General features: G+C 44.5%; 1 protein-coding gene across 1 annotated transcript in view; it reads right to left on the minus strand.

Annotated features, from left to right (window-relative positions):
- The window catches only part of UGT8 (UDP glycosyltransferase 8), a 224,376-nt gene extending 206,180 nt beyond the window's left edge, over nucleotides 1–18,196 (minus strand). The window contains exon 1 of the mRNA XM_069242222.1: nucleotides 17,276–18,196. The gene's annotated coding sequence lies outside the window, so the exon portion shown is untranslated. The remainder of the gene's footprint in view (nucleotides 1–17,275) is intronic.
- Between the last annotated feature and the right edge of the window lie 3,363 nt (nucleotides 18,197–21,559).

Raw genomic sequence — 21,559 nt, forward strand, 5'->3', positions numbered from 1 at the left:
TAGCAATGGTACAAAGTGTACCAAGGCCCTATAAGTTACCAGTGCTACCAGTGGACTGCAGAACCTATTGCGCCATCCACTACAATAGCAGACCCAACACGGCTTTAGGCCCACCCTGTGTAGCCTAGCTGTTGAAGTTCTAAACTGCACATTCGGCCTGTCAAAATAACCCCTTCCAAAAGGTCAAAAACTTCCTTTTAAATATTTATGTCACCACTTAGTTGACCTGATGACCCACAAGCCAGCCCGGGTGCCTGGCATTTCAAAGTAGGAGATGCTGGATTTTAATGTTAAACAATGTCCTTACAGTGACTAGCACCTCAGAGTTAATTTCATTGTAGCAAGGCTGGATAGCTAGGAAAACACTGAGATGCATTATTAAATAATAATACTGTAGAAAGGGAATGGGACTAGCCAAAAAAGAAATCAACAACTACTTTAATAGTTATTAAAAGTACAGTTCAATGGTGAAGCTGGATTTTATTTTATAAATATTAAGGAAAAGTAAGCTTTATGGGGTTTCCTTTTTTCTGCCTAAAGTTACTAGAGGCTAATCTGCATTTACGCTCCTTTTCCCAAACAGTGATTAGCATTTGATTAGGTATGAATGAGGTGGGTAATGCCTACTCCCTCTTGTACCCAAGATAAAGAAGTGGACTCCAAGAGTCTGTTGGCTGACCCCTTGTGTGACTACAGGGAGACAACAAACTACAAGAAGCCTATCCTGTAACTGCCAGCTGTCCAGTGGCAATTAGACCTGGGCTTGACCCTGCTGACTGTCTTAGCCCAACACCCTGTCAGTCTCTAAGTGCCTCCCCTGGGGTTATGGTGGGCTTTAGAAGTGTACTCATGTGGTGGATTGGTACTTATAGGACTAAGGGCCTGATTTAGAGGTTGGCAGATGGGTTACTCCATCACAAACGTGAAGAAATCCCAACTGCCATATTACAAGTTCCATAGGCTATAGTGGAATTGTAATAATGAGGATGAGATATCCGTCATGTTTGTGAAGCAGTATCCCCCTCCTTCAAACTCTAAATCCGGCCCGAAGTCATAAGGCTAATTTTACAACCAGAATGAACCTGATTACTGTACCTGATCCATGCTCCATCACGGTCAGCATCAAATTACACCTAGGTCCCAGTCTACCACGACCATTGACTATCATCGCTTTGTGCTTCTTGGCGCTATTTCCACCTGATACCCTGAAAGTTTAGATCTCTAGTTCCCCTTAATATTTGTTTTGACATTTGTGTATCATTTTGTTTATTAAATTATACTTGATTTTTTTAACTTGGTTAGGAATTTTAATTGTCTTGCAGTTCAGCTCTATTGATGTTTTGGTATCTGAATTAATACTTAGACATTGACTCTAAGTTAAGCCTATTATGATAATGGGGTATCCCAGTGTTCCTCAGAATCTGGGAATTCAAAACTCTTATAAACACAACATGATTCTGTCAGATGAACCTAGACAGAGGAAATTTACAGTGTAGAAACTGGCCAAGAAAGTTTCTTGTATCCTATTAATGAAATTATACTACGAACGCAAAGAAAATGGTTGTTAGAAAACAGACAATATATTACATAAATGGTAAACAATTAGGAGGCGTTCCACAGTATAAAAATCTGTGCAGCAGCACAGTGCATGTGAGGAGTGCGAGGTAAGCAAACAGAAAGTTAAAAAGAAAGTACTGCCGAGTGAGACTTCAGTGGTATACTGGGCAAACTAAAACACTTTTCCCTGTTTTGCAAAATTACAAACAACATTTCTAAGCATTAATATAGTTATAAGTCGATGTTTCGATCCAAAAAATATCTATTGGTTGGGAAGTGGATCTTCATCAGGAGTAAAATGTATCAGAGACACTCTCCACAATGGTAAACATGGAAAAGGTGAAATAATTTGTCATCTTGCGCAGGCTAAGAAAGCTGCCCAACATATACAAAAATTGTCAAACTTACCTGCCAAATCGTGCAAAATCTCGTAATTATCAGGGTTGAACAACTCCTAGAGTTGTGTGCCTACTCGTTCAAGAATGAGAGATGAATTGTACTGCACGCCAGGCCTATTTGCTATGCTAATGCCTGTTAGCAGTATCAGAACAAGCATTGGCAATGCCAATAAGTTTGGTCTATGCAAAATCTGTCTTTGTCAGTGTTTTTGTTTACATGACACACAGCAGCATGGGATGCTGTTCAACATGGCCTAAAGGGAAAAAAGCGCTATGGTGCAGTCAATGTTTTTTTTTTTTTTTATTTAAGCCATGTTGCACAGCAGCTCAAACTAATGTGCAACATGTAAAAAAAACATTGACAAAGTCAACAAATCTTGCATAGATTAAATTCATTGGCTTTGTCAATTCCTGTTCAGCCCAGGCCTAAAGCACAGACTGAGAATGCTGCTGGAGGCCATGTGCATTTGTCAACTAACTGATCAAAGCTTCAAGACAACACACATGAAGAAACAGTCGGACTTCACACTGGGTATTGTCCATCCACTAATTAACAGCCCCTCTCTGCCCCTGTAGAGCCCATATGCGTGTTTCCATTTAAAACAGCCTGGTGGCACTGTGTGCAGCACGGGGGCCTGAACAGCACTGCACTACAGGGAGATAAACCTCTATCACAGCATGGCAACTCTCCCTTAGGCAGCTTTCCCAGCGCTGAAGCAGAGTACCTCTTGACACAAACTTCACAGTGCAGACCCGGTTCGGCTGCCAAGTGAACCGGAGCTGAGAAAATGCTCTGACTAACAGGGCTCCACTTGGTATGCATGCATATTTAATAGCAACATCACACTCCCCTGAGTCATTATTAAAACTATGCACTGTACGTACAAACACGTTTGGTTTTTTTTGTATACTTAATATGTAATTTATCTTCGTAAGCAAAAGTCCCTTGTAATTACCAGTGTGTCGAAGTGTTGGTGGAAATGTGGCTGGAATAGTGAGAATAGAGAGGATGTGGCAATACGGCCAGAACTACCGACTTTGGAACTGGGGAACCATCTTTTGGTGTCAGTGTCTGCTCAATGTCCTGTGATTCTGGGAAAAGTACTTAGGCCCTGATTTATACTTTTTTGATGCAAACCTGCGTTAGCCCAGGTATGCGCCAAAAAGTACTGCCAGCGCCATTCCTGGATGACAGCCGGGTGTCATATTCAAGGAACCGGGTGGGGGAGACGTAGGGGAAACAGGAGGTTGTGCGTCAAATAATGACACTAGTCAGGTTAGAGTCAGAAAAAAGACTCTAACTTGACTAGCGTCATTTTTTGATGCACAACCCCCATGGACATGACTCCTGTCTTAGTAAAGACAGGAGTCATGCCCTCCTGCCCAATGACCATGCCCAGGGAACTTGTGTCCCCTGGGCATGGCCATTGGGCACAGTGCCATGTAGGGGGGCCCAAGTTAGGCCCCCCATGGCACTTAAAAAAAAATGAAAAACGTACCTGGACTTACTTGAGATGGGTCCCCCCATCCTTAGGTGCCCTCCGGGTGTGGGTGGGTGTGTCCCTGGGTGCAGGGAAGGGCACCTGTGGTCTGTTTCCATGGCCTTTGACCATGGAAAATGGCCCACAGGTCCCCTAATGCCTGCCCTGACCCAGGTGTTAAATAATGGTGCTAAGCAGGCTTAGTGCCATTATTTAAGGCCCTCCTCCACCCGTGCATGATTTTTGCACGGGAGGATAAATAAGGCGCAAAGGCCTTACAGTATTTTTTTTCCCGGGAACGCCTACCTTGGATCTCATTGACGCAAGGTAGTTTTCCGCAGGCAAAAAATGACATTAACTCCAATATATTGATGCTAGGTGGGTCTAGCATCAAAATATAAATATGGAGTTAAGTTTGTGCATTAAGAAAATGGCGCAAATATGACACAAACAGAGTATAAATATGCCCCCAAATCTCCCCATTCATTACAAAAACATAAAATGTGACTAGTGCGCGTGTAAAGTGCTACAATACTTTCAGATCGTGTTTGCACTATAAAAGGCTGTTACAAAATAACCAATTCCAAAGATATATGTTAAGACCCCAGGCTCTATTCAGCCATTGGGAATTACACCACATTTGCATATTTTAAGCACAGTGTGCCTGTTCTGCTGGCAAGCTGCTCCGCCTGACATCTTTGCAAAAACCTAAACAACAAAACTGGAAAAGTCACATTCATTCAATGCTTATTATCACCCAAGGGCCGCTTTGCAAAGAGGCGACTTGGGGCAAAAGGTTGTTGCCCTGAAAGTGGATAATTAGAATTGAAAATGTGCCTATTGTGAAAGAATGAAATAATGAATTAAACAATTAAATATTAGTTGATTTGAGAAAGGGGTAATGATCTACAGAGTTTCTCATTAAGGCCTGTTCTCCCAAGCCCTCCACTTTCCTCTGCTGTCTCTCACAATTTTAGACAATTACCCCTTCTTTTTTCACCACATGAAATCAACACTGTCATACCCTCCAGCTCTGACAACCTAAAGGTACAACAATCATGACTCAACTCCACATAGATGCACTGGTTGATGTTAAGTTGCAAGACCAGCACCCTCAGAGAGTTTTCGATGGTAGCAACCCACTAATACAAGATAGTCTCCAGACGGCAAGCAAGGCAAACAGAGAGAGACAGCACACAATACACCTTATGAAACCACAAATGAGGTACCAGAAAAGCACAAAGTAATGGAGAAAGTTCCAATACTAGGTACTAGGTAGTACAATTTAATTAGGGACAGAGCAATGCCAACACTGCTTTAAAATTGAAGGATGTAAAATATAATTACCAACAACATCACCCTCCTCTTGGGGCTAAAGAGATATTCCCTTATTACGACTTTGGCGGTCTTCCACGAAGACCGCCAAAGCTACGGGCGCCAGGAGACTGCCAGTGCTGGCGGTCTCCTGCCCACCATATTACAGGTACTGGCAGATTTCCACTACCCTTTGAGTGGAAATCTGGCAGTAGTCGTGCTGACGGGCAGAGAAGTTCTGGCGGTTCCACCACCTGCCCCGCCCCGCCCCACCGGTAGGACACCGCCCGCCATATTATGGGCCATAATACGGCCTGGTGGTGTTCTGCTGACAGGGCGTGGCCGGCGGTGGAAGCGCCCCTTGCCATTCCCTACCTGACGACCTTCTCCCCGGAGCCGGGAAGGTGATCGTCCGACAGGGGAGGGGGGTGTTGTGTGTGCGTGCATGAGTGTGTGGTGCCTGCTGGTGGGGGAGTCATCTACCGATGACAGAGATAAAAAATCCCTGTTACCGGTACCCTTTTCGCCATGTTTTTCAAGGCGGTACACCCTCCACAGAAAAAATGGAGGAAAGCCGGCTGCTAATACTTCTAGCGGTCTTCTGTGGACCGCCGGGTCGGAGATGATCATCTCCTGCCCAGTGGCTCTGACCGCTATGGCGTTATGAGTGGAGATGTGGCAGGTTGGCAGAGGCCTTCCTTCCACACTCATAATGTGGCGGTCTGAACCACTAGACTGTTGGCGTTGGGACCACCACATTTACCCCGGCGATCAAGAGACCGCAAGGGTCATAATGACCCCCATAGTCTCTTGGGGTACAAATTGGTGATCACCCCCAGGCTGTGGGGTGATAACCAGTATGAAGACCCACCCCACCATTGAGTAGTGCCTGTGATTCTCTTTGGGGTGGTACTGATGACAAGTGTGACACATGCACTTCTGGACCCCATGCAAGTTGTGGAAATGGGAAAACTGACACAAAAGCCAGTAGGCAGAAGGAAGAGTAAAGATGCAGTCACTATTGATGTTGATGATTTGGCTTATTACTCTCTTTATCTAAAAATCTACCTTGAAAATATATTTATCTTCAAGATCTGTAAATATAGAGTTAGGAACAGTAAATCCATATCTATCTATCTACTTACCTTCACAATATTTACTGTTCAATATTCTGGACGTGATGTTTTGGGAGCAAGATATTTGGTGCTCAATTTTCATACATAGAAAACTGCTGATGTCAGCAAGTTATGCAGAAGTTGCATGACAGACTAAGAAGAACAAGAAGTATTTAAAACCCAAAACAAATCATATCTCAAGGGAGGCCAATCATGATAACAATCTGATTGCCCAGCGTAATGTTGGGTTAATTCTGCATATTTATGCATATATTTAACATGAAATACCAACATTTCCAAATTCATTGTAGAAACATCTGTGTGGAAAATGTTTGAACATATTCCTTTCATTAGTGCAGAGCTCCAGGCATGAACAATGTGGTACATAGTAGGACTTATGCAAAGGACACCGTATCTGTGTGTGGGAAAATCATTGAGGAAATACTAAGTACCGCACAGTACAGCATTTACCGATGTTATAATCTCTTGCTTTTTGGAGTTCTGGATCTCAGAATGGGGGATAACACTGATGCAGTAAGTTTTCTCTTATTCTAAGATTCAAAACTCATTCAGATTTTTTCTTCTCAATTTTCACCAGGTATTTTTAATTAGGAAATGTGTACCTGTGGTTGGGGGGCTTCTGGGTCAATGAATGCCATGTCATGTCAAATCAGGACCAAACCTCTGTTAAGGCCAGATACAAATTACCAGCCCACATGCAGTAACCATTACTTTGACTAACTGAAGCGGTGTCGTAGAGCCTTCTTTTCCTTATCACAAGGATTTTCTTCATTCTCAAATGACATTGTAAATATTTCAAATAATAGAAGGAGTCGTGGAACACAATACAAAATAAATGTACTGGTCCAGAACCTAAATTACATTTTAATGTCCCTAACTGAATCATGTTTTGATCGTTTTGGTCATTTGTTTGTAAGCAGCAGTTCTTCCTAAAAGCCAACCAGACAGCCAGGCTTTTAAATGAATCTCAACAGTAGAATGTATTGAACACATGATTAAGGATGGCACAAAGCAAGTCTTGTTAGAGTGCTCCAAAATCGCAGAAATTGCTTATAGGTCGGAGGCTGAGTTCTCAGCAAAGCATCAGCATGATGGCATTCTGCAGCTACTTTTCTTGCCACATTATCAGGCAACAGAGTTTGCCGTATCACAGCGTCAATATTTCAAGAAAGCGCAAGTAAAAAACGGAAAGGTATGATATGTTTCCATAAACTGTACGATTTAGGAACTGCTGGAAATAACGTTCTGATTTTAATCGCTCATCCCTGTCTCTAGATAAAGGTAGCTTGAAATGAACCATGCCTTTTTTGATTATATAATCACCTCTGCTGAGACAATTTAATTGTGCATTATATTTACATGTGCACTTGGAATTTATTGTTACAATTGTTAAAGTGCTCTGGGCAAAGGTCTGTCTTTTTGGGGACATGTTCCATTCAGAGGCCTCAGAGCCAATCTGTGGGCTAACATTGCCTCCGGTCAGGTGAAACACATGCTACTTGTCAATATAAAGGTGTGTTCTTTAGAAGCAGCACCCACCACCTCAGAAGGGGAGAGTGATGGACTTCAGTGGTTTCCGGCGCAGCACACCGGCCTCTTGACGTGGTAATGGCTCTTTTGTTGTGCGTAAATGCACATTTACCCTTCCTTGGTTGTTAATCCTGCAGGCCTGCTTCCAGTTTCCTTCTATGTCAGGAAGGACTCCCCTTGAAGGGACAGGGAGTGTGTCATTTCAAAGACACTGATCTCAAAGCAGTAGATATTCCAAGATGGTGCTTCACTTTATAAGCTCTGATATGAAATGTTAAAGCGTTCCTTAGTGACCCTTAGTGAAACGTAGTTAATAAATATATTGTGTTCTATACATGCTGCTGAGGGTTTTGTAATAGGGAAATGTGTTTCCAGGGGATTAGAAGTGTGAACATAGTGAGCACAAAGTATACATGCTTTTAAAGGCTAGCTTCAAAACATAACTGGGGTGCGTAGAATAAACGGGGCACGGGTTACTTTAATTATGCTGAGTGTATGGAGCATTGTACAAGTTTTACACCACAAACGAGTTTACTCTGAGACGTGGAAAGGACAGCATTAATAAGGGGGTCTTCCTGATTTTCCATTCAAGACAAAATAAATAACTGCTAATAGATCTTGTTGACTAACATGGCTCAGTGAGCTAAACACCACTTGACAATGCAGTGATCTGGAGGTCATGGTACATGTTATGTTATTTAAAGGGCTTAGTACTAGTATAATACTAAGTGGTATATATATCCTCCAGCTGAGAATATATTGCTTTCGCAATAGACATATATTTTTTCTATAGCATTGTAACCCTTTGGGGGTAACGTATGTTGTAATTTAAAAATAACAAATTAAACATGTCACAGATTGTGCCTCATCATTCGCCTTTAGTTACACAGTATACAACATGCTTTGCTTTCGCTGGCACCTTACTTACCTTCTGTGTCTAAGGTAACTCGATTTGTCTGCCATTCCGCTCCAGTGGCCTTGATTAATTCGGACTGCAGTTCATCCTAACAATGCAACGGTGGATGAGCTCCAGTGTGAAAATTGTTGCAGGAGACATTACACGATCAATTTAATTGTATGATGTTGGCACGATGTCACAATGAGTTAAATGTTTTCTCCTTAAAATAGGAGGTGTTTAGATGGTCGCAAGTGAGAATCGAAGCATTGTCATCTCAGCCTTCCATGATTCCGAAGGTTGGTAAATTTGTTAATGGTAATGTAAAACGCAGTGCTTAATTTGTGCTTGTTGTTTCCGGAGCTGAGCACCGGCACTTCTTTTTGAGGGCCGGGGCTTATTATTCTGCCTCAAGCATTTGCTGCGAGCAAAAGACACATATGGGAAAGACGGAGGAAAGGAAAAACGAAAAAGCGTCACAAAGGGAGAAAGTAGAAAGCTGCAAGAGTGAGCTGAAGGGGCAAGGAGCAGCTTTATATGGATTGAAGAGGCCCGAGATGGCTTCAGGATTACGCCACCTCAGTATTCTGTGTTTGCACATTTAATTGCAGCAGCCGTGTGTTTAAGAGGAGGGCTTTGGGCACCGGCACCTTTTTATTTACAAATTAAGCACTGGTTAAACGTTTTGACTTAGGTATTTATACAATTTTACCATCCATACAATCCACGCCACACAAATAATCTTAGCTTTATGCTCAATTGATGTATGTTATTGATTTAGTACTGAAAAAGAAAGATGTGAATAGTGAGGGCTTATCAAAAGGCCACCACATACCTCTCAAATACCCTGTAATTAATGCGTCATGGAAACACTTCCTTGAGGCAATTTCAGAACGTGCAATCACCCTGAACACTACAACAAGACTTCTGGCCAGAAACAGTGTGGACATTTTCTCAAGGGTTTCCGTTGGCTAAACTGATGTATGGCACACAAAAGTATTGGTCAGTATTTATGGAGAGGAGTCTAATAGAAGTAGATCAGAGTGGGAACTAGGGAGAGATATTCTTTTCTCTGCAGTTTCCCTGCTCACATCCTTGCCTACATACTTGGAGACAGCACAGCTCGGGTGGGACTCGGTTCCCCAGCTACCATTGCAATCAGTGGGCGGGGCCAGTGACTCACATTTAAATGCCTCTTGGACCCTGCACCGCAGGTTCCTTTCCCAACGGTTTCCCTGCTCTCATCCTTGCCAGCACACTTAGAGACAGCATTGCTGTTAGTAGGCGGGGCCAGTGACTCACATTTAAAGGCCTCTTGGAGCCCGCAGCGCAGGTTCATTTCTCATTAAATTTCCCTGCCCGCATCCTTGCCTTGCCCGTCTTAACCCATCATAGTCCAAAAGAGGCTGGGCTAGGACACCCCTCTTGGTCTTGTTTTCCGGTTTTGTGTATAAGTCTTTGTTTAGTCGGATTAAGGTACCGTTTCTACCTAACTGTCACTTTAGCTTTTTTGTTTGTTAGTCTGCGCCTGGCACAATGATTTGTTTTGAAATTAGTGTTTGTTATCTGTTACATACCTATTACATACCTGCACTATGGGGAACAGGAAAGCTGAGGCTAAGAACTCCACTGGCAAATGCCAGAGAACAAGTAGTTCTATTTAAACCTTTTTAAATAATGATGTGGGAGTTCTTGCCAATGAAATCTCGTCTGTTGAGGAACAAATAAGTAACTCAAGATAGGGTTTGGACTATTTGGTTGTTAATGAGCCCCCTGTATTTAAATACTGAAGTAGTTGGACCTAATCAAAGTTCTGTCTGTGAAGGGAGTCCGGGTGTTGGTCTGAACCACAAAGTTATGGCTATCCCGTTGAACGCTCAGACAGGGTGGCGCAGGGGGGGAAGTAGCCCCATTTTATGGTAAAAGAGCCAAAAGTAAGAATGGTAAGGGAGCGTCTCTGAACCTCCCCACGCCCCTGCCTTCTAATACCATTAACCAAAGTAAATCTAGGAAGGGTCAGTCAGTTGATGCATTTGATCATATTATTCAGAGTGTTTTCAGTTCTATCGAAGCAAAAATCTTACTGGCCCTGAAAATCTAGCTCTCAGGTTCAATAAGCTACACAGTAGAGTAGGATCTCTGGCATGTTCTATTGGATCCCTGAGAATGCAGGTTGAATCCTTCTCAAGTAGCCCCATATTTATGAGCAGGCTTCTGAACCTATCGCAGAACTACATCCAGCTTGAGGCAGTGTTTGCCTTTTTCAGATGCTATTAGGCACAAGGTAGACCCCAACAGCTGCTTGTGCCAACACACTTAAAACCCCAGGCAACTTTTATGATGAACAGGTACCTCATGTAGGGAGAATCACCAGTACAAATCCAGGGGGTGGTCTTAGGCCGGTCCCTTCTGTAGATAAATCAAGGCAGAGGGATTCTCCATCTGTCTGGACAGTTCCAACGGGGGACAGCAGTGATATTTTGCCCCTTCCCCGCTTGTACCCCATATGTGCTGGTTTTGCTAATGCCCCACCTGTGAGGCAATCTGCAAGGAAGGATAATCAACAACTCCAAAACAAGACTGTCCCCTGGCTTGCGGGGAGGTTATTAGTACAATGTTATATTATGAAATGAATATGATGCGCAGGGTGTGCTGGATAGGCTGCTCCTCTAAATCTTTTGAAGGGGACTGTGTTGTCATCAATCATCGCAATAATTTTAGGACTGGTCATTTAATTAGGAAACTTGAGCCTGGCTTGGTAACTGCTTGTGGTATTACAGTCTTACCTCTGGGCTATTTTTATAAACCCACTGCCTTGAGGCATCCACTTGTGGCTTCTTCCCATGACCTTGACAATGCCCCTGACAAAATTATTAGAACCCAAACTGGGAAAAAGGCCAGATCCTCGCTCTGTCTAACCGCTTTGATTCCCTTAATGATCTGGATGACCAAGATTGACTGGTGCATGATCTCAATCCTAGTGTTTCTACCTTTTCTGAGTTAATACCTGCCTGGGTTCTTCAAGTCATGTCTTGGAATATTACAGGCCTATTGGGGAAACTTGATGAGCCTGACTGGCTGAAGTCCCTTACGTCCTATGATATTACATCCTATCAGGAGACCTGGGGTTTAAGAGAGGGGGTTTATTTGAATGGTTATGCTTCTTTCCCAATTAACAATTTTCCCTCGCCCAGTGGGAGGGCTAGTGGGGGATTGGTGACCTTGGGTAACCTCGATTTAGCATATAACAGGGAACAAATTGTGGGCACCTCTTCCCACTTTGTCGGGGTGTTTCTCAACCTTAGGATTAATATCGGAATCCTTTATCTCAATGTTTACAATGCAGTACATGGGAACACGCAAGAGGAAGTGATGGTATCTCTCAGCACTTTCCTCCATTTCTTTTATTCCTATCATTCCAGTTTTTATATAGTCACCCTGGCTCTCGATTACTTTAATCTGCATCCCTGTTAAGATTGCTTTCTCTATGAGATAGATGGGCTAGAGAGGGTGGATTTTCAGGATCAAGTCCACCTCAAGCACTCCATACAAGGGGATATGATGAACCATCTATCAGCCAAATTTAAATTGGTTACTTTACTGAGCCTAGAGAGTCTTCTGGTGGCACACAATGCCCCCACCTTTAAGGGTCATGGAAGCAGATGTTACATTGATTATATCTATGTCTCTGAGGCTTTGCTATCCTCACTTATCCCTTTCTCAGTGGAATGGAATTCTCTCAGTGATCATAATCCTCTTATTGCCAGTTTTCACTTTGAATTTCAGCGAACCCTGTCATCCTTTTAAACCTAAAGTTAGGCAATGTGATTAGTGGCTAGACTAAAGTGGTGAAATGTTATTCCAGAGCTATTCAATACTAAATTTGTCATATCTTGTCCCTTGGCATTCCAGACCTGTTTGAACCCACAGGCTTCTTATCAGAATGCCTTGGAGGCATATGACAAGATATGCTTTTAATATTAATAAAGCCCGCTCTAGGCTGGCCACGCTGTTGTTGGTTTGATAATAGTTGTAAGTAGGCACATAAGGCACTCTTATCTGCATTAAAAAACCTACCACAGGATGGGGGTAGGTTAGTGAGGTCAGAACCATATACAGAGCTGCCAGTACATATAAGAAGATGGAGTTAAATAAAGAGTTGTGGGAGGCCCTGCATCAGACAAGTCTCCAGAAAACAAGCACTTTGTTCTGGGAAGTGATCAATAACCCTTTTTTGAGAGGACAAGATTGCGGCTCATGCTGCACTAGTCCCTGCCCAGGCCTGGGAGCCTTATTTCTCAGCCCTGTATCAGGGGATGAGTTGATTCCCTTCCTTTCCGCCCAGTCCACTGTCCTAAAATTACATTATCTTGGGAAGAAGTAAGAGGCACCATTATATCACTCCCTCTGGGCAAGGCCTCAGGGGCAAATGGTGTCCCTGGGGAACTGTTTAAATCCCTTATTGATCTTTGCCCCCCTCTTCTAACTCTCTCACTCAATACTGCTATTGACCATTTCAACCCTGCCTCATGGAGTCATTTGGTTATTGTGCTTGTGTACAAGAAATGGAACTGGGATTACCCTTCTTGTTACAGGCTGATTTCACTAATCGAGGTGAAGATTAAAATAAACAACATCATTGTTACTGTATTTGGCTCAATAGAGAACTGAGCCTGAGCAGGCTAATTTATCTGAGACTGAATGCGGTTAGGGAATACGTCCCAAATACTGTGGTTTGTATATATCAAGAGGAATGTTAGAGCTCTTAGGAGACCAGACGTATTATTAAATCCCCAGGGTGTCATCAAATAGGATGTTGCTTGGCTAAAGGAGACTTTCTCACATAGACTGGCAGTCAAGAGGGAAGCCTCAGCCCTGGCAAAGATTTCATACTGCAGATTTGCCATGGTAAAAACTGTCCCTGGGATAGAGTCATACTCACTCCTTGAAATGCCTATTCATCGGTGTTGTTTACTTACCTACTTTAGGTTAGGCATGTTCCAGCAGCTGGTTTCTCCCAGGGACAATTGGTATAAGTTCTCTGATCTATCTAAATGTACCTATGATTCAGTTTCCATTTGTGATACTTTGCACATTGTGTTGATTTGTCCTTGATGTATATCTCCAGCCCGGCGGCTGTTACCGCCGTGGCGGTCGGAGTGGTACATTGGCGGATTGATTTCAGCCAACCTGTCAATGTCATAATATGGCCAATAATACGGCCAATAATATGGCGGTAACTACCGCCAGCCTGTTGGCCCCCCTGCCCTTCTAAGCCCACCCCTCCACATTCACACCCCCCTTGGCACACTCACACATACACACACCATTTTCCCACAAACATCCACGCATGCATACATCCACTCACACACACCCACACACACTTTCAGACATGCACGCACACACACATTCGCAAAACACAACATACATGCACTCACACCTCCATACCTGCACACTCGCATCTAACACGCAACACACACACCCATCCACACACATACAAACATACACACACACCCACACACAACACCCCCACCCGACTTACCTGTGTGCAGGAGACCTCTGGCAGGAGATGGGACAGGCGCTGCTGCCACCAGGAACGTCCACCAGCAGAACACCACCAGGCTGTATTATGGATCATAATATGGCTGGTGGCGGTCCACTGGCGTGGTGCTGCTGGTGGCAGCAGTGCCACCTTACCGCCATCCGCCAGCATGGCCACAGCCGAATTACTGCCATCTTTCTGGCGGAAATCCGGCTGTGGTCATAATACAGCGGACGGCTGGTAGCCGCAGCAACGGTCTTTTGGCAGCGGTAGGCAGTTCCTACTGCCAGTATCAAAATGAGGGCCTAAATGTCATACACCTCACTCCCTGCCTCTTCAGTATAATTGCCTAATTTCTACAAAAAGCACACAAGCTTCCTATACCTTGAACCTTGAGTCCTGACCACACAATATTCCCTCCTTGTCCTCCATGCATGCTGGGCAAGATTATCAATAACTAGTGCATTTTCATGCATCCGTTCGTTCAGCCATAGCAGGTGATTTATCCTCCTCGCAGTGCTCATGCTATTATTCTCTACATGTCTCTTGCATGGCATCTTCTTACTTTTTGTATTTCTTCATGATGTTGATAAACGTAGGGATGCAGATTTTTCTATGATCAGCTGGAGATCTGTGAGGAGGTTGGTACATGATGCATGTTATATGTTGAGCTTTTTTATCTTCAGTGAAGGTCAAACTAAGCTGAGTTGGGCTATGCACTTCATCAAAGGGAGCGGGCATGCCACAGTGGTTGCACAGGCTGATGAACGACTTAGAGATGAGGCTTCCTTGGGCTTTTTCAGTCTGGCATTAGCCAAGATCTTTTGATTTTACTAAACTATAGCTATAATCTATTTACTTATTGTGACTTTCGGCTAGCCCCCTTATTCCATTGGTCTTTAGATATCATTCACATTTTTCTTCTGCCCACTACAGCATGGGCCAGTGGATCAGCCTACTTCAACCACTAGATAACTTAACTGTGAAATACTTCAATCTTCCCTTTCATAAGGAGCTCATCCATACACCAAGTAGCTTTGGTAAGTCTCAAGGAGTAACATGGCAATGTGTACTTTCTAAAACCAAAACAATATTTCTCCTTTTACCCATTTTTTAGATTGAGAAGTGTCTGACAGATTCCCCAACAATAAAGTTTAACCATGACGAACAAAAGAGAGAATTGACAAATCCAAACGGCTGACCTATTTGCTCTGCCAACGCGTGGTTCTTGAAAGCTGCCAGGTCTGGGAGATTTTTTCAGATGTTGGCTCAGATAGTTTTACTGGTGACCTACGAGCACGCGCATTGTTGATCTGAAATACCTCTGTTAAAAACTGCAGTCGTCTAAAGGTTGGCTAAAATTCATAATGCTAGTGCCATTTCCTATGCGTAACATTTAGTAGTCCACTTGTGTAATTGTTGCACACATACAGTGCTAGCCAGCAGCTACCCAACTTGTTTTCTTCTTGCGCAGTGATATGCATTTTTTCAGTTTTAGCTTAAAACATTCACAACAGATGTTAACACATTGCACTGGTCTCTATTGTGCATCATTTTACAGGATTGAAGGATGTGCTGTTGTGCCACATTTGCTCATAGTGGCTGTGTTGATCTTCAGCAGCCATCAATAAATATTCATATTGTGTCTACGTAGGTCTTCATAGACAAAATAAAAGGCGTTTTACCTACGCAAAACATCACTGACCGTTGCAGAAAGAAACTGCAAAAAGGCACGCGCCTTCACAGTACAATAAAATAATAACCGACGTCTCTCGATAAACTAGCTCTGCGTGGCAGTTTATTTATCCTGGGCCCAGGTGACACAAAGGGCGGACTAAGGTTGCATCGATGGCTACTGGGACAGAGCAGGTGCGTGCAGAATCACCTCACAATGGAAAAGAGAACTTCTGATCGGCGTAGGGAGAAGACATGTTTGCCCATAAGCGACTGAGCACATAAAAGAGGTGAGCACTGAAGAGTGGCCCTGGCTGAGGCCTTAAAGGCACGCATAGGAGCAGAAATGGTGGGGGGGTGAGGAATGCGGTACCTTCCACAAGGGCGAGGCGAAGGTCACAGGCCGGTGTTAGCAACCATGTGCCGAACTCTACATAGAGATGGACAACCCTCTAAAGGCTCGAGACGGTTCGGATTCCTGGCACTGACTGAGCTCGAAGTTCTCTTGGACCTTCGAGCCCACAACGAGCTGAGTCTTCATGTCGCTCGTCTCTCCTATTGAATCTGCTGCCTGGCACACCTCCACAGTGGTTCCCATTACAGTTGCTATCCAGAAGCGTGCAGCGCTAGATGAAGGAACCCTGCTGGAGGGTGCCGGTGCGACTGGCAAGATCCAGTGACTTAGTTAAATCAGATCATTCGGTATACATTTTCCTCGGAAGACACATGAAGAGACTTCTTTTTAAGGTATGGGCAAAGTGGGCTCTGGCCCAGGGCCCCCACCTTACAAGGGGGCCTTGATAGAGCCAACTCTGATCTGCAGAGAATCGTGCCCTGAAATGAGCCACAGATTTAAATATCATTTTCCTTTAATTTATTTTTCATGTGGGTGACGTGTGAGAGTCTAATAGAGACACTTTGCAGAGAAATGCTGGGTTTATGGTTCATGCAACATCCATAAAAAAGTTTCAATACCTCACATATGAGAAATGGGAGGGTGTCACAGAGATTAATTGCAGTAATATTGGCGAGCTGCTGCTGTGTTACAATACCGAAAGCACCACTATCCCTGAATATCAAATGTAAACACGTTTAGAATATAGACAAGTGCGCCCAACATAGACCCTCAAAATACATTTCGCCCAAAGCCCCCAAAATCCTTCAGCTATCCCTGGACACATTTCCGTAAAGTTTTAGTTACATTATTACGTTGTGGAAAATGTGTTTATAAATCCCCTAGTAGGCGATGAGAGGAATTAATTCTGGACTGAAGTCATAGTATCTGCCTAACACAGCGAACTCACAACTCCTCAACGAGCAACCTACTGGAAACGGCATCGCAATGGGCTGTCCTGGTGCCCTTTCTTCAGCACACGAGAGGTATTTGGATATGTGGTCGCCAACCCACCTCATACAGATTCCAGTGAAAGGTCTAAAGCTGTACCGTGGAACGGGGCGGGCTGGCGCAGTAGCACGGTGTCAGCTCAAAGTTCACCTTACACACCTGCACCCTTTTCCCCCTCCACCCCCCACACGCACACACCTGCCACTCTTCGAGGTCCCCCTCATATTCAGTTTAAGGCAAGCATGTCACTATTTTCTCAGCCAGTCCAAAGTGTGTATATTTTTTGAATATTCCTTTATTTAGCGGGATTAGTGAGCTGTACCATTTTCTGAAAATACCCAGAAATGATGAAAAGCGTCAGTAACCCCGTCTCCCCGTCTCTCCCCGAGACCCATCTTCTCACCTCGTCTCTTCAGATGCGCACCTGCTCCTCCAGCGCCGTGGTCGCACCTCAGAGTGGAAACAGTGGGTGCGCAAAATGACGTCCTTGTCCTCTGCCTCAACGAGGGTGAGCAACAGGCAGACAGTGGTATCAACTCCTTCTCGACACAAACTTAGTTTGACCGCAGCAGTGCCCACGCCGACCACTTAAAAGATATAATCTAAACCCCTCCAACTTAAAGTGATAAATTACGCACAACTGATGGACTCTGAGACCCTGCTTCTCATTGGCCACAGGACCGCCGGCACGTGTAGTGGAGGGCTCCCTTGACGGGCTAGTGGCTGTTATGGGGGTCCCGTTTGACTCGTGGAAGCTTGGCCCCCCTCCCCACGGGATCAGATCGGCGCTGAGCGCGAAGTGCAGGGGTTCCTGTGGATGAACGCGCAGCCACCGCCCCACTGCTCCTCCCGACAGGTGTCAGTCCTGACAGTGGAGGGAGGGCGCTGTCCACGCAGGGGGTGGGGGGGAGGAAAGGCAGCGCGAGGAGAGGGAGGGCAGCGCAAGAGGACGGGAGTCGACCGCATAGAGGGCATCGCGCAGAGCGCGCTCAGGCGCGCAGTAGAGGCGGACCTTCCCCCCCATAAGACCCCTATCATGCACAGCCAGGATCAGCACCTCGCTAAGCCCTGAAAAGAGACCAACATTCCAAAGCTCGGACCTTCTTTTAGTTAAGTTGTATTAAAACGAACAACTCCATCCGCTGCCATTCAATGTCAGAATGTTTTTTATAATTGAAAATAGGAGAAGAGGGGTTACACGGAACCTCTAGCTCCGTGCTGCTAAAAGTATCAGTCGGTTAAAATAAATAAGCAGGTGCAGCGACTCTGATTCTGGCTCAGGCACCAATAAACAGCTATGCTGCAGTTTTCACAGGTTGAAAATGAATAAATCCTCTCCAGCAAGGGCAGCTCCGTCTGTACCGTACTGTCCTCTCTCCCCCCTCCGCTAGGATGCTATCCTGCCCCCCTCATGTCCACTTCGTGTGCCGCTCATGAAAACTCTCTTTCGAGGTTCAATGTCTACACCACGGAACTCTGTGCTGCGCCGGATTTATAAAAAGCGTCACTTGAATTATGACACTGGGGCATTTTCCACATAACTATGGACTTGTCGCAGTTGCCACATAATTTATTTGATGCTGCAGAATCTGCAGATTTTAACAACAAGGCATCGTTTCAAGATCAAGCGGATGAAAAATTAATTAAAAAGTCGCACAGTAAAAGCTCTTCACAAAGATCATCCTTCTGTTGTTTATTGCTGTTTGTGGGTGTCAGACTGGTACTGATGAGGTAAAACCGTTGCCCAGATAGTGTTAGTATGTGTGGAAATGTCAAAATAGTGAAGTGATACCATCACAAAAGTGCCACATTACACCACATTATTGTGTTTTTTCTTGCCTCATAATTTAGTAAACCACGTTACATAATTTGGCCCTCTTCTGCCACATAATTCCAGTGGCCCTGTTATAAGAGTGTGCATAGTCACATCGTTTTTCCCCATTGTAAAGGTAGAAACATTTACATATGGTGTGCATTCCTGAAGGCTCATTGTGTATTAAACATTTGCAACATGAAAGGACATGAGTTGTAAATAGTCCTGTGCTAAATCTTTCAGCGCTTGCACCATCACACCCTATGCCAGTAAGCACATATCCTATCCTGTGTGCAGTACAGGGGTACTGTGTCAATGAAGACTACAAGCAGTAGTGAGCCACAGGCGCACCATAACCTTAATTCCTTCTCCCCCACACGCAAGTTAATACAATGGGGTCGAGCCACAAAAACATTTGTGAAAAAAGGAAGTAGTACTTCTGTAGTACTCTATTACATACTCTTACATGTCATTTGTGAAATGACTCGAAATGTCCATCTCCCTATTAGTAAAAGTGCAACAGGGCACAATCCTTTCTATTTGTACTACTTGTATATTATCATTCCACAAATAGCCCTATTTTATTCACACTTTTCACGTTAAGGGGCCAAATCATAGAGGCGTCCAAGAGTATGCCAAATTATCTACTCTTACAAGCTTTTGTGAATTGGGCCCAACATGTTTGCAGACCCCCACTGCCCAAACAGGACGTTGCTTGTATAAAAAATGACATATTTGCTTTAATTGCCCTGAGCAGCATGTAACTAATGTGGTGTATGCATAAATATGCACAAATACTATAGCATACGTACAAAGTCAGTGCGATCCTTGAGTCACAATATAGAGTTATACAATATCACTGTGAAACAATATTGACTCCAGATTATTGACAACCACTCAATCTTCAAGGTAAGATCACATAGGTAAGATGATGTTTAATAGTCTCAGTCCCTTATCTACCTATCTTTCCAACAATCAGTCCTTAATTTGAGCCAGTAGTTGCAGGTGGGGCCCACCGGCACTCATTTTTGAGGACTACCATTTTTTTCTCACCAAACTTTGACTTAGAGCAAGAAAGAACAAAACACACAAGGGAAAGAAGGAAGAAGAGGTAAAATGGAAAACATACAGAAAAGGAGAAAGCAGTGACCTGCAAGAGCGAAATAAAAGGGCAGGGAGTGTCTGCTGGTGAATGAAGTGGACTCAAGACTACACACTGGTATTCAGCATGCTTACTTTCAAAAGCGACAACTATGGGCTGCTGGGCAAAGATTTGGACCTGACACTTAGGGGGTCATTACCAGTTCGGCGGTCTCAGGACTGACAAGTTGGCAGTGGCGGTTATACCGCCAACAGGCTGGCAGAGAAGACCGCCAAATTATGACCATAGCGGTCTTCCCAACTGAATAAAGCCAAATCACCGCGGGCACCACCAGTGTGGTCAGGGTGCCACGGACAGCAGTAGGCACCTTCTAGCCAGCAGAGACTGTGTTTCTGCCGAACAGAATACGAGGTTGCACACTGCCAAGGTTCCCACTGCGGTCGCACCACCACAGAAACCCTGGTAGAAACCAACTCTATAAAAGGAGATACTCTCCTTCATGAACACGTACCTGTCTGGAGCCACCATGGACCCTGATCTACACATCTTCCCGCCACTCCTGCTTGCCCAACCACTTTGGAAACAGCGTCGACGACAACAGCAACCATGAGTGCATACACTTGCCTGACTCTGTTGCACAATGTCAATGTATAGACGTGTAGACAACATACACATCCTGAACGGGTGGCGATGGCAACACACACATGTACCATAACACTTACAAGCACACTCACAGACAGCCACATACACACTCGCACATACATAGTACACACACTATGGCCAACACACACACACACTTTCAAAACACACACCAACACCCAGATACACGGCACTGGCACAGTCTAACACTACAACACACAACACAACAACACCACAACCACTAGACCTCAAAATCACCATCCTACACTCAAAATACACACCTCCACATACACCACAACCTAACAATACCAGAGAACCAACACACACTATCAAACATCCATGCAACAAGCCATACATCATCTCACACCAATGCACATCACAACGGATCAGACATAACAATCAACACACACACTCGCACGCACAGTACAACCACACAAGGGAACACAACACTCAAAATAACACATATAAACACGGTCACTACATACAATATCAATATTAATCCATGTCCCTAACTCATAAATGCCTATCACACAATACACGGCCACCACAGCAGGACAAATGCAATGCACACATCCACACATGTTGGTCACACACAACTGGTAGCACTATCAACACACATGCAAAACGTACTCACACACAGACTGAAACATGCAAGACCAAAACAGCCATAACGAATGAAAGGCAGGACCAAAAAGTTATCTTGGAACCAGCAACTGGTTGGCCCATATGTAGGGGAATAAAGACAAATTTAAAAACATGACTATGTACAAGTACATAAGGCCAATGGCCAGTCCAATACAACATGTGCAGCATGCATAGATGGAATATTCCTGTGCCCCTACTTGACTCCTGACTGCCATACAACTTCCACAGGTAGGGACATCAAGGGGGCAGGCAGGCACCTCAGGGGATAGGGTTGGCTGAGGGGGGGGATTTGGGTTTGGGAGGTGGATCCTTGGGTTTGGGCTTAGGAGGGGAGGCTTAGGTTGAGGCTTAGGGGAGGTCTGGGAACTCTTGGGAGGGGTCGAGTTCTTGGCCGGGGGAGGGGCATGTGTACCTGCAGGGTGGCCACGGGAGGACTTGGAAGTGGAAGGGCTGGACACGGGGAGGGACACAGACCTTTGGGGGTCACA

The sequence above is a fragment of the Pleurodeles waltl genome, chromosome 1_2, assembly GCF_031143425.1.
Source record: "Pleurodeles waltl isolate 20211129_DDA chromosome 1_2, aPleWal1.hap1.20221129, whole genome shotgun sequence".
Taxonomy (NCBI): domain Eukaryota; kingdom Metazoa; phylum Chordata; class Amphibia; order Caudata; family Salamandridae; genus Pleurodeles; species Pleurodeles waltl.